At 39.2% G+C, this 13,106-nt stretch overlaps 1 protein-coding gene across 2 annotated transcripts in view; it reads right to left on the bottom strand.

Annotated features, from left to right (window-relative positions):
* LOC140486377 (uncharacterized) overlaps window positions 1-13,106 on the bottom strand; it is a 147,307-nt gene that overhangs the window by 35,166 nt on the left and 99,035 nt on the right. Inside the window, exon 2 of one of the 2 annotated variants that reach the window (XM_072585425.1) lies at window positions 4,678-4,763. The gene's annotated coding sequence lies outside the window, so the exon portion shown is untranslated. The remainder of the gene's footprint in view (window positions 1-4,677; window positions 4,764-13,106) is intronic. The other variant, XM_072585426.1, reaches the window with a different exon arrangement.

The raw sequence follows: 13,106 nt of genomic DNA on the forward strand, positions 1-13,106 counted from the left end.
TTACTCTTTGGAGGGTCAGTGTGGACTGGTTGGGCTGAAGGGCCTGTTTCCACACTGTAGGGAATCTAATCTAAAAAAACTGTTCTAGAGCATTACAAACTATAACTTCCAGCTGGCAATGGCAGTCCATGTGGCAGTAAAAGAAGCTGCAGTCCTCAATTCTTTTTCACTATGGACTCTCCAGACTGCTTCAAGAGAAATCAGTCCATAGTTAAGGTCAGCATCCCATAATCAGTCTCTTCGCCACTCAATTTTATAACCACTTTCACCCAGAGTGGAAGAGCTGCAAATTATTTTTATTTTGCAGTGGGTTCCTCCCATGTTCAGGTTGTGATTGACTGAAGTAGAAGTGGAAATATAGAAATATACAGATGGGAAGTAGAACTTCCAGATGCCCTCAACATTGATTGTGGACTACACTCAGTATCTTGGCATTAGTTTAGTATTGGTAATGAAAGCTGCTGTAACTCTCTCAACTGATAAATTTATCTATATTGGACTCGATATGAAAGAATCACTTAGGGTAGCAAGAGCAACGTGCGTAGAGGATGTGAATGGACACCATCTGGTGCAGCTATATGGACCCAACTTAGCTCTTTGTTATATGAAACTACTCTTGCCTTCCAGGTTCACATTAACGTATCTCTATCAATCCATTTGCTTTGTAATAAAGAATCATGTGTACACACTGTGGGTGAAATTACTACATCAAAGACCCTTTTTGTTTTAAGCAGTGTAACTTCTAAATGACTATCACAACTACCATGAAATTACAATCATTGTCGGGGCTAAGTTTGTTCTCTTTTTTGAAATAGAAGATGGCTTTGGCAAAATACATTAAGCAATTTACAGTTCTCTAACAATTAAAACTAAAATTGTTGTGGATTATCTATCGATACATAAATGTATTGTATGGCAATTAGATAAATGCTTACAGAAAAAAGAATACCACTATTACCGTTCGTGTTAGATGGAAATCCGTGGGAAGGTGCATCTGTTTAAGTTTAATAATAACATAGACCAATGTGCTGAATCATCAGTTAGTGCTACATGTTCATTGCGATACATTATACCCTGTAATTTGTGGTATTTCAGAGTACTAGCAGCTAATTTCCATTCATCAGTATGAACCACATACTAGCAATTTACAGAGAAATTATAAAATTGATTACAGTCTTATGAATATCTAGAATCAACATAATAGAGCTCTACCAGAATGCAAAAATGATAAGATTCTGATATAATCGATCACAGTGCGGAGTCTTATAGAAACCTGAACAACTCTGGCTATGGTAAGAAAAGTGGCAGAATTCACATCAGAAGACCAGAGAAACACTGGGTACAAGGTGCTGCTAAATTCCAAGCATCAAGAGAAGATTGTCCCCTAGGCAGCGGTAGATTGCCTGTTATGTGGGATTATTGCTTGTTAAATGAACTTGTTATCTGCAGATCTCACTTCTTTAAAAGCAGCTTTCTATTTTACCATCTGCAATGAGCAAACTAGATGTCAACAAATCTTGACTTGGAAGTTGGAATGGGTAGCTGGCAACTGCAGCTCACTGCTGACTGTGAAGAGCCTCCATGTTGGTCATCGCACGACATCTCAGGGCATGATCCATGGGCACCACCCACAGGTACTCCATGTCCATGGGGTTCCAAGATGTCTTATGACACATCTCCGATCCACTTACAGGAAGCTCCTGCACTTCAATACTGCACCTCAGGTTACAATGACAAATATCACTGTAAGGTGCAGAAAGGTTACTGTGTCCTCAGGGACATACACACTGAACTAAACAGGACTAATCTGTTCATCTTCTCTCTTAGCACCCATATACTTTTAATCTACCTGGATACTCACAACATTTCTGCCTTGTCTTGCCCTTGTATGCCTTGCTCCTCAGCCAGACAAACCAGGATCACAGAACTTCTGTATTGCCTTGCAGCTTAGCAAAAGCACAAAGCCAGGAAGCTTGTCATGGTTGTCAGTATTCATCAGTGAAGTCAAAGAGTTATCTTTCACTCAGGGGGTCTCAGCACAGTAAGTCTCTAATATCAATCCAGGGGGTTGGACATGGTCAGCTGCTCAAGACGGTCAGAGACAGGGTCTTCTCATGAGGGGTGAGAAGCCAAATGTTGGGCAGCCCACCACCTGTCAATCCTTTATGCTCTATTGTGGGCTATATTCTTTCTGGAAGGAGAGAGAGGCAGATGTTCAAGGAGAAGAAAATGGGTGGCACAGTTGTAACTTTTGGGACAGATGGGGGGAGGGGGGGCAAGCGGGTGAGTAGGCAGCACAGAAGCAAGCAAAGTAAATGGCTTTGAGGGCTGGAGTGAGTGGGAATGAGTGAGGGAAGATATACGGCCAACAGTGAGAACAGTAGAGCATGTGCCTTAGTGGGAGGAGGGTATGGTAGCAGAGACAGAATGAGTGTGAGGTATTGAAAAGAAGATGGGGCACTTACTCTGTAAGAATGGAGAAGGACATTGGACTTCATCCCACAGTGCTATACATTCTCTCAATGGCTGAAGCTGCACTGACCCAGTCCAATGCTGTGGCCTCCTCTGCTGGTCCTAGAGAGGAGGGCACACTCCTCCACACCACCTGACCATCAGCACTTTCATAACCCCAGGACAAACATCAGGAATCGTGTAGGGCAGCTCTAGACCAATAGTGCTTCTCAGGTTGCACAAAAGCCTGATATAAATGCCAGATATGCTATTCATTCTGAAATACCCTGGCAGTAGTGAGTTGTTCTGGGGTATAGCAAGTGATAGAATGAAACTAGGATAAAAGGAGACCATAGGGGTGGAGTAGGTAGTTAACGGGGTGAGTTTCACAAGACGCGGTGGAACAAGCAGAAGGTCTCGTGGAGTGAATGCTCCCAGGAAACTTGATGAAACTGGCAGGTGAGAAAGCAAGATTCAGCCCATAATGTTTCCTGTCTACTTCTTTCCCAGAAAATTGTTTTATGCACAATGATATGAATTTTTTTTTTGTTTCTTTTGGTTTAATTGAGAATTTAGGGAGGAGGAATTACCTGAAAGCTATGTAAAACAAATCTGTTACATTTAGAAGCCTGGACAATAGCACTGGAACTGTACAATTCCAGCTCTGAAATTCTATCAAGAGATCCCAGTATTAGCTTCTTAATACTTCTATTTGGAATTCTTTTCATCACTGTTTCAATGATGATGTTTTAAATTAAAAAGGTATTTTAGCTATGATCACAAAATAGCTTTCAGATAAATCTATTAATTTCTTTTTAATCAGATTTATCTCTCTAAATAAATATAGATACACACACACACACACACTAATATGTACATGTACCTACATATATAGACAGTGAGACTAAAGTTGCTACTCTTTAAATTCCCATTTTTATTAATTTTAAGTAATAAAAGACAGGGCACTTTAAACGGTTTATTTTCTTAAATATATTTAGTAAGTGTGACTCATTTGATCATTAGCATGAAGCCCTAATATACAGATTATTAAAAACAGCATAGAAATAAAACAAAGTTTAAGGTTGATGTACAACAAGGTGATTTAAAAGTTGTAAACAATGTTATCCTAAAACCTGAAGATTATTAGCACTGTTATTATGGATTGAGATTAGAACATATTGCCTAAAGGTACAGTTATACTTGTATCACTTTTGAGTTAACAGTAAGATAACAGTAAGACAAAATTTCTCCCAGAATTACACTGAAGTTGATGGAAATGGCAGAGGATGAATCATTAAATGTGAAGAATGGAATGTTGGAAGATATGAATAAAAGAGGAGGCGACACTGGTCTGGGAGGGAGGATAATGGATGACAGAAGAAGTGCAGGAAATGTGTTGAACGCTGTCAGGCCCTGTCAAACAAGGTGGAGTCATACAGTCATAGTTATACAGCACGTAAACAGATGCTTAGTCCAACTCATCCTCACCGACCAGGTATCTTAAACTGATTTAGCTCCATTTGCCACCATTTGACCCACTTCTCTCTAAACTCTTCCTATTCATGTACCTATCCAGGTGACTTTTAAATGTTGTATTTGTACCAACCTCCACCACTTCCTCTGGCAGCTCATTCCATACATGGACTACCCTCTGGGTGAAAAGGTTCTCTCTCAGGTCCCTTTTAAATCTTTCCTCTCTCTTACATCTATGCCCTGTGGTTTTGGACTTCACATACTCTGGGAAAAAGACCTTGTCTATTTACCCTACGCATGCCCTCATAATTTTATAAACCTCTATAAAGGTCACCCCTCAGCCTCCGATGCTCCAGGCGAAAAAGCCTCAGCCTATTCAGCCTCTCCCTATAGCTCAAATCCTCCAATTCCAGCAGCACCCTTGTAAAGCTTTTCTGAACTCTTTCAAGTTTAAAAACATCTCTCCTATAGAAGGTAGACCAGAATTGATGTAGTATTCCAAAGGAGGCCTCACCAGCAAGATAGTTGGAAAATAAAGGGGTATCCAGCCTCAGGGAATAATTTGTTTCAAGCACTAGGCATTTCAATTTTGAAATTCGCATCTAACAAACGTTGAATGTAAAAAGTTGCAAATACGCTCGAATGCCATCAAGTTTTGAACCATCAGTTATGGAAAGCAGCTTAAACTACCTTCTCCAATATATTACTTTCAAATAAGGTACAACTGAGTAATCAAAAAAGTGAACACTGTACCTGAACCACTGGAGTCTGGATGCTTTACTTTAGCATACACTTCAAATATCTTCTCTGGATTTTCTTTAATTCTGGACCCCCATCTACTGTTAGAGAAAAAAAGACAAATCAGAGGCGTTTGTACAGGAAGTTGTATCATCAGAATAGTTCCAATAGTTCTGGGAGAACAGAATTGAATCCTCATGCAGACCACGTATGAGGAAATGTCATTGAGGTAACTGTGGGATGCAGAGGAATTATAATTGATATTTGTTGAGAACATATTCCTAGCAATGGAGACAAGGAAGTTGAAAAAAAAGAATTAAAGAGGCAGGAATGCACTATTACAGAGATGTGAGAAGGATGGAAATTCAGAGTGGAAGTAGGGAATGGTAATGATGCAGGAATCATTGTACTAGTAAAGCAGTGAGGTGAGGTATCTGAAACAACTAATGATCCGGACACCCCACTAGAAAACCTGGCAGAACTAGAACCCACACAGCAATACTTTTCATTTGAATTGAGTTAAAAGAGAAATTGATCAATGAGAGAACAAATTCTATTTCTGATTTCCAGCAGCCACAGTTTTTATTATTTTATAGTACATTTGGCCAGATGGAGAGAGTAGTGCTCAGTAGAAATTGCTTGGCCTCTGTTCAAGGAGGATGCAGGGAGAGGAGAGGAGATTGTAGAGGAGATTGTTACAGCCTAGCAAGTGAGAATTGAGACAGAGAGAATCAGAGTCAGAGTCACAAATGTGGATGGAGACAGCATGGACCAAGGGAAATGAGAGAAAGAAAAAGGTCCAGGTGAGTGGAAATGAGTTACAGGGAGCAGGAGCAAGCTGAAAGGATAGGTCCACCTTGGTAGTCCTCTATGTGGGTTGAAATGAGCTGTTTGAGGTTTTGGGAACTATGTGGTTGGAAGCAATAAGGGAAAACCTCTGGAGAAGATGAGGTCAGTGACAGTGCTAGTCCATGGCTTGATGTTTGGTGTCATTCAGTAAGGACTCATCATTTAATATCAAACAAAAAGACCGGAGGGCATTGTGAGAGGTAAGAATCAAAGAAGTCAGTGTGAAGTGAAGAACAGAAAGATCAAGGGACTTGTCATTTATGTACGAGTTGCTGGAGGTTGCAATTCTTAACACCTGAAAGGATTGGGAAAGATTTTTGTTAAAACATCAGATGAAACAAAAGATGAAATGAAACAGCAAAGGAGGACATGAATGGTGGAGCAGATTTAATGGGACAAATGGCCTACCTTTGCAGCTACATCTTATGGTCTTAGCTTTGAAATTGAGTTAATGAGACTTTGGCGGATTTCTGACTTTCTTTCACACAATGTTAACATCGCTGGCTAGGCCAGCATTGAGAAAGTGGGGGTGCACTGCCTTTTAAACCACTGCAGTTTTGAGGATGCAGCAACACCCACAGGCCTGTTAAGAAGGGAGTTACAAAATTTTGATCCAGTGAAAATGAGCAAATACCAATAATGTCCTAAATCCGGATAACATGTGACTTAGAAGGGGATTTACAAGTGGTGGTGTTCCTGCTGCTGCCCTGGATTTTCAAAGTGGTAGAGGGCACACATTGGAAAGATGGTAATACCAGTGTTTAGCTAGAGGAAGTACTGATTCAACGAAGACTTGATGACAGCCTGAGCAATTGTTCAGCAGTATTTGGGGCAGCACATAAAAGTGAATGTCTTTGATTATAACACATTGCTGTTTATAGGAGGAAGGAGCCAAAATCTTCAAGAATACAGTTTGAGTATACTAGACCATCCACATTCACTTCCCTTTGAAATGTTTCTCATCCAAGCACAACACATCAAAAGATCAAGACTTCCTGAGTGATTTTGGACAGACAATAAAGCTAATTTGCTCTCAGTTCCACAAGCAGTTGAGAGAATGCACCAATATAAAAATAATACATTTTGTTTTCTGTTGTTTTCATATAGATTGAATTGTTGAGACTTTAATTTGACAGATTGAAGATCCGTTGATTTTATAAATTAGCGATTTCAATATCCTGACCTTGTATAATCATGATCCAAGCATAACATGCATTGCCAAATGAGCAATCAACACTCAACAGCACATCACTGATTGAATTTTATCTTTAAATTCCATCCAAATGTCCTTTAAAAGAACAAATTCTTGATACATGGAAGCTGTTACAACATATGGGCCCCTTGCCCTCCAACATTTTTTTGAAATCATGGAAGAAAACGTGAAAATAAAGGAAACACAGATGGTTTTGATTGTTTAAACTGAAATTTGCACCTCAACAAATAGAACATTGCTTGACGATCAGACAAACCCAGACTGAATTTCTGTCAGTTTTTTTAAGGTTATTTTATTCACTTAGCAACCATAACATTACGTCCCAGTTCAAATTCTTTACTGAGCAATTCCTGGTCTCCTTCATATCAGAGTCAAATTTGAACAATTCTCATCAACACAGCATAACTATCACTTGAAAAGGCACAAATGTAAATACCAAAGAAGTATTGCTATCAGAAACTCTACCCTCTCTGTACAGTTGTAAAATTTGCAATCCACGTTTTAAATTCAGGCAGGCTCTCTTATTTGAGGAATTCTTTATCGGTGGTTAATATTTTAGGGTAGGACACACATCCATCAAGGCAGCCAAGGATTATGGGGGTCAGACAGGAAAGTGGAATGGAGACCACAGTCAGACCAGCCATTGATTGGCAGAACAGACTCAAAAGGCGTCAATGGTTAACTTCTGCTCCTAAGTTCTATGTCTTATTCTCGGCCAGGTCAGATTTATCACAGATGCCCAGTTGTTTTGAGATGGTGGGTGTGGACCTTCCCTTTTACTGTCTCTGCTAATGTTTTGGAATAGTTTATTTAATGTGGTTGTCTTCCTTCTCTGAAGGCCATTAGTGAACTAGTTGTTGTTTTTGTTTATACAAAGCAGGTTATTGTGGTTATTTATTTTGCCACAGACAAGTCACCTGACTTTTAAAATCTATTTTAAAATTCATCCTGATGGGATTTGAACTTATTGATTTAAGTTTCTCATTGTTGACAGACTACATACAAAATGAAATTAAAGAGCTTTTACCGTAAAAGTATATAATCATAACCTACGCAGATTCTAGTTCTATAGATATAGATATTCAATTCACCAGTGTTTCATCTGTCCCAACATAGGGAAAAACTGTATGTAGAATTATATTGAAAATATAGCACAGAAACAGGCTGTTTGCCCATACTCATAACAATGCTCCACATAAACGTTCCCCAACCTGCTTTATCTAACTCTTTTAACATAAAAACATGAAGGAGAAAAGAATTGAATTTATCTAACTTCCCCTTGAATGAATTGATGGTATCAATTACTCCTTGTAGTAGCGAGAAATGAAAAAGGATAAACTGACTATACAAAACAGATGTCTATTGACAACAGTAAAAACTTCCAAACAGCTAAAACAATACAGTTTTCCAAACATAACAAATTGTATTTACGTAGAATCCAGCTGTACGGATGCATTTTTTCAACCAGTTCAATAATTCAGTCTCGCCACACCAAAAACCAGTGATATGGAAGTGAAGCTTCAGGCCAAACAAAATAGAAGTCACGTACGTGGTATTGTGCAATTACAAAGTTCTGCCGTTACTAATTAAAGGACAAATATTTATAAGTTTGGCTGTTAAGGTATATTTTTCAGAAGTGTTTCTGTTCTGCTGTGTCAGCAGAAGAGTAAATTGAACAGGCGTTTTCACAAATATAAGTTGTGCCTGGGGTTGTGATTATCCTCAGATTGCACTGATGGGCTGAATCTTGCAGTTTTTTTGGATAAGTGAGAATTGCATCAAGCTTTCTAGTGGGTTTCGCCATTTGTGGCTGAGGGAATTTTATTATCAAATCTTACCACACTCACATCATTAAGTACTTACCCGATCTCTATGATGTCCTCTCTAGTCAAATTCTAGTCCCATCTTACCACAGAAAGATTGCCATCCCTCAATGCATCATTTTTAAAAAACCATTGCCAACACTTGTTCAGATACACAATCTGGCATTGTCCTTTATGGGCAATGTAGTGGCATGTCAGTAATGAAGCCATACCACTTGTGGTTCATAGCCAGCCCAGCTGATACTCCCTTGCACATAAACCCCATTCTCTCACTCTAGTCACTGTTTAACCACCAGATCACACAGTTTACCATCCTTAGCTAGATCCCATCCAAACACTTTCTCTACAGTTGCCACTACTCTGTGCCCAGTGCCCACTGGAGGTTCACAGCTTGTCATTCTTCAGTAAGGCAACATCACCTACAGGCAAATTACTGGGCAATTCCAAACATGAGCTCTTAATTCCAGCCAGCAAAAGCTAACACAAGCAATACCATTAGAGGCTGCAGTTCACCCCACAATGCCAACCAAATGCTGCCAGTGTAACTAACAATTATTTTACATTCTATGATGGTCAGTTGCATCCAGCTCTCCTCTACTGAATCCATGTCAGTCAGTGCCTGCTGGCCTTGTAGTGCCTAAAGCAGCAGAACATTGCTAAGCACAAAGAGAGCTTCTTCTTCCCCAATGTCCTCATTCTCATTCTTGGAGACTACTCCCATTCACTAGGTTCCACAGTGACTATCACATCATCTCATTGCCTAATCCCCTGGACAGAGGGTGTGGCACACTCTGTCTGAACTGTATTGGAGACCCTTCCTCAGACTGGTCCAAGCAGCTGAACATGATCTGTTCCACCATGGCACTGGTCGAACCATGGTGAAGCTACCATGTTAGCTGAGTGGCTAAAGTGAAAATACAAGTGTCTGCTCTGCTCCAACCCTCTTTCCATCCAAGACCAACATCAATCATTCAACTTCTCACTGCATTCTGTAGAGTCCATTGTTATCCTTACATGATATTTGATGAGCATCCTTCAGTGTTTCACAAATTATGGGAAGCTTTGACAATCATTCAGCTCCTTTTAAATCATTGTCACTAATTTCTACATCACTGAGGTAACAGTGTTAGATTCCCAAGCACCCATGTCCTGGTACAATTTGCTATTGACCAGCATTTGAAGCCTAAGCATGTTCACTCTGTTTGCCTTTTAGTTGGGCAAAGAAGTGATTACAAATAAAGTGGAGCTGGCATTTGCAAATGTGCACTTCATGTATTTGCCCCATTATGTCCTTGTGCCATGTAGATGAAGATCTCGCACGTTCGCACACAGAGACAGATAATCAAACTAAATCAGCCTTTTTACCTCTGTATTCATACACAGTAAAATTAAACCATCGAAGACACCAAAATAATTACTCCCATGGTTCCTATTCAGACTTTTGATAACCAGCTCCAGACTTTGCAAATATTAAGTTTGCAGAAACCTGTTTTATATTTAAACAGAAGACTTAACTATTTATTAAAGACACAAATGACTTTTGTGGAGAGAAAATTAAAAAAAAACATGGTAAACTGATTAGTGCCTATTCTTTCAACCAGAAACATTTGTGTTCAGACCCCACTTACACAAAAGACAGACAGACAAACAAATAATGTTAAAGGGGAAAATAAAAATAAAACTGGCCAGATTACTGAAGTGGCTTTCATGATGTGTGGTTTCACAAGTAGAAATGTGGACTCCTTAGCTGTTTTCTGAAACATTAATCAGGGTCACCTCCTCAGTTCACTCAGGCAAAGGCAGCAATATTTCTAACTCGGCTTTCTATTCTGAGCTTCTGGAAGTTGGTCTAGTAGATGAGACAGGAGGCTTTCAAATCATCATGCTGTCTCAGCAGCAGACTCAGAAAACATAGCTCAAAAAAGAAATTAATTCTAGTTGCACGCTGATAGACTGACTGACTCTTCAAGGTTCCATTACCATTCAACAACTGCCATCTATAATAACAAATTGGTTCTGGCAAGTCTGGAAGAGACCCTAACCTTGTTAATAGCCATTTTCTGCAATCTGTTTAAACACAATGCTTTTCCTGGGGTGCTATGTCTGTTAGAATCCTTTTAAATCAAGGCTTAATCTGCTATTAGCCTGGATTCACAAACAAATAAGTCTTCTTTGGTACATTATTTTCCCTTTAACACAAGTTGTCCCAAGTCCACAACTTACTTCCCGCTCATAGTTTAAAATGGATAAAAGAATGGAAATAAAAATAAATGAAATTTCAGTGAGGTTCTCATGTGCCTCCACCTTCAAAGCATGAAATGCCATTTAAAAGAAGGTTAGTAACACTTAGATAACAAACAAAACACAAAACTCAACCATTCATTCTTCCTCCCACCAGATTCTTATTCACTATTCAACTTTCTTGATCATGCAACTAAATCTGCAACCATTGACATTTGGGATAATGCATCAATAGTTACACTTTCTTTCTCAGAAATATGTTCAATTTTTGTTATCTAAGCTCCATCTGAAAAATCTTTTAAATTTATCAATCAATCTCAGGGGATTATGGTCCATAAAATGACAATTTCAAAGTGTCTACTTTGAATGTAAACATCAAAAGACCTGAAGTGCTATTAAAACCACAAATGCTTCTTTCTCAATTATGAAGCATTTTCATTGAGGTCTATTCAATTTCTGCAAGAGTACAGCTCCAATTCCAAAGTCACCAGCGTCTATTCGAATTTAAATGGTTTGTTAAAGTTAGGTGCAGCTAATATAGGCTTATACATTAAATTTCTTTTTAGTTTTCCATACCATTTTAATTTGTTTACATAGCCAATTAATCAAAGGCTTGGCTACTGTACTAAAGTCTGTTACAAACATTCGATAGAATTCACACATTCTCAAGAATCTCATTATCTCCTGTTTTGTTTTAAGGGGTAGGAAGGTGAAGTATAGCTTCTACCTTTGTTGTTTTGGGTGATACCTGTCCTTCTTCCACTTAAGTATGATACTTTGGTTTTTACAAAGTCACTTTTTGTTAGATTTGACACCAACCCGGCTGACCGTATATATGTAAACAAGTTTTCTAACTGCTCTATATGGTCCTTCCATATAGCATTATGTACAATAATGTCATCCATGTAAACTACACAACTAAGCATTTTGACTACAACTTTATTCATTAATCATTGAAGTATGGCTGGCACATTCTTAAATCCAAATGACATAACGCAACATTTGTCCAATCCATATTTCTTTAGCATGTGTTATCAGTGTTATTTGCCAATATCCTGTTAACAAATCAATTTTAGGTAAGAATGATGCACTACCACCTATATCAATGCACCTTTCTAGTCTGGTAATACATACAAATCCAAGTTTATGGCTGCATTCAGTTTCCTGTAGTCTACAAATAATTTAACTGAACCATCTGGTTTAGGAGCCAATACTGCTGGAGAACCTCAATTACTCTGACTTGGTTCAATCAATTGATTCTCCAACATGTATTGAATTTTTTTTTGTTACTTTGGTGTGTTTTTCTGGTTTTAACCAATATGTGTTTTGTTTTAGTGAATTCAAATTGTAAATGTTCAGTTAATGTGGTATATCCAAATATAACTTTGCTAATTTACTTGCATTTTTCCCAAGCAATCTTTGTTGATCTTCCTCCAGACATGAAAATACAGTGTCTAAATTCTATAAGATCACTGAATTTGAAGTAGAAAGTTCACTTTTGTAACTGTCTAGTTCTGTTTGGATCTCACCCTTCTTTCTTGTAGTTAAATGTAAGAGAAGGATGCATAACATGCCTGTACCTTCCCATTGACTTCTCAACAATAGTATTGTTTGAACATGTTCACATGGCACGATCAATTCTTTTTCCTACTACCAAGAGTATCAATTAAATATATTACCTGACTAACCCCTTTAATTACTTTGTAGGGATAACTGAATTTTGCCTTTAATGTACCAAAATTTCATCTCCTGGTTTAAAATTTCGTATTCTGGATTAGTGGTGCTGGAAGAGCACAGCAGTTCAGTCAGAATCCAACGAGCAGCGAAATCGACGTTTTGGCAAAAGCCCTTCATCAGGAATAAAGGCAGTGAGCCTGAAGTGTGGAGAGATAAGCTAGAGGAGGGTGGGGGTGGGGAGAAAGTAGCATACAGTATAATAGGTGAGTGGGGGAGGGGATGAAGGTGATAGGTCAGGGAGGGGAGGGTGGAGTGGATAGGTGGACAAGGAGCTAGGCAGGTCGGACAAGTCCGGACAAGTCAAGGAGACAGTGCTGAACTGGAAGTTTGAAACTAGGATGAGGTGGGGGAAGGGGAAATGAGGAAGCTGTTGAAGTCCACATTGATGCCCTGGGGTTGAAATGCTCCGAGGTGGAAGATGAGGCGTTCTTCCTCCAGGCGTCTGGTGGTGAGGCAGCGGCAGTGAAGGAGGCCCAAGACCTCCATGTCTTCGGCAGAGTGGGAGGGGGAGTTGAAATGTTGGGCCACGGGGTGGTTTGGTTGATTGGTGCGGGTGTCTCGGAGATGTTCCCTAAAGCGCT

This window comes from Chiloscyllium punctatum, chromosome 15 (assembly GCF_047496795.1).
Source record: "Chiloscyllium punctatum isolate Juve2018m chromosome 15, sChiPun1.3, whole genome shotgun sequence".
Taxonomy (NCBI): domain Eukaryota; kingdom Metazoa; phylum Chordata; class Chondrichthyes; order Orectolobiformes; family Hemiscylliidae; genus Chiloscyllium; species Chiloscyllium punctatum.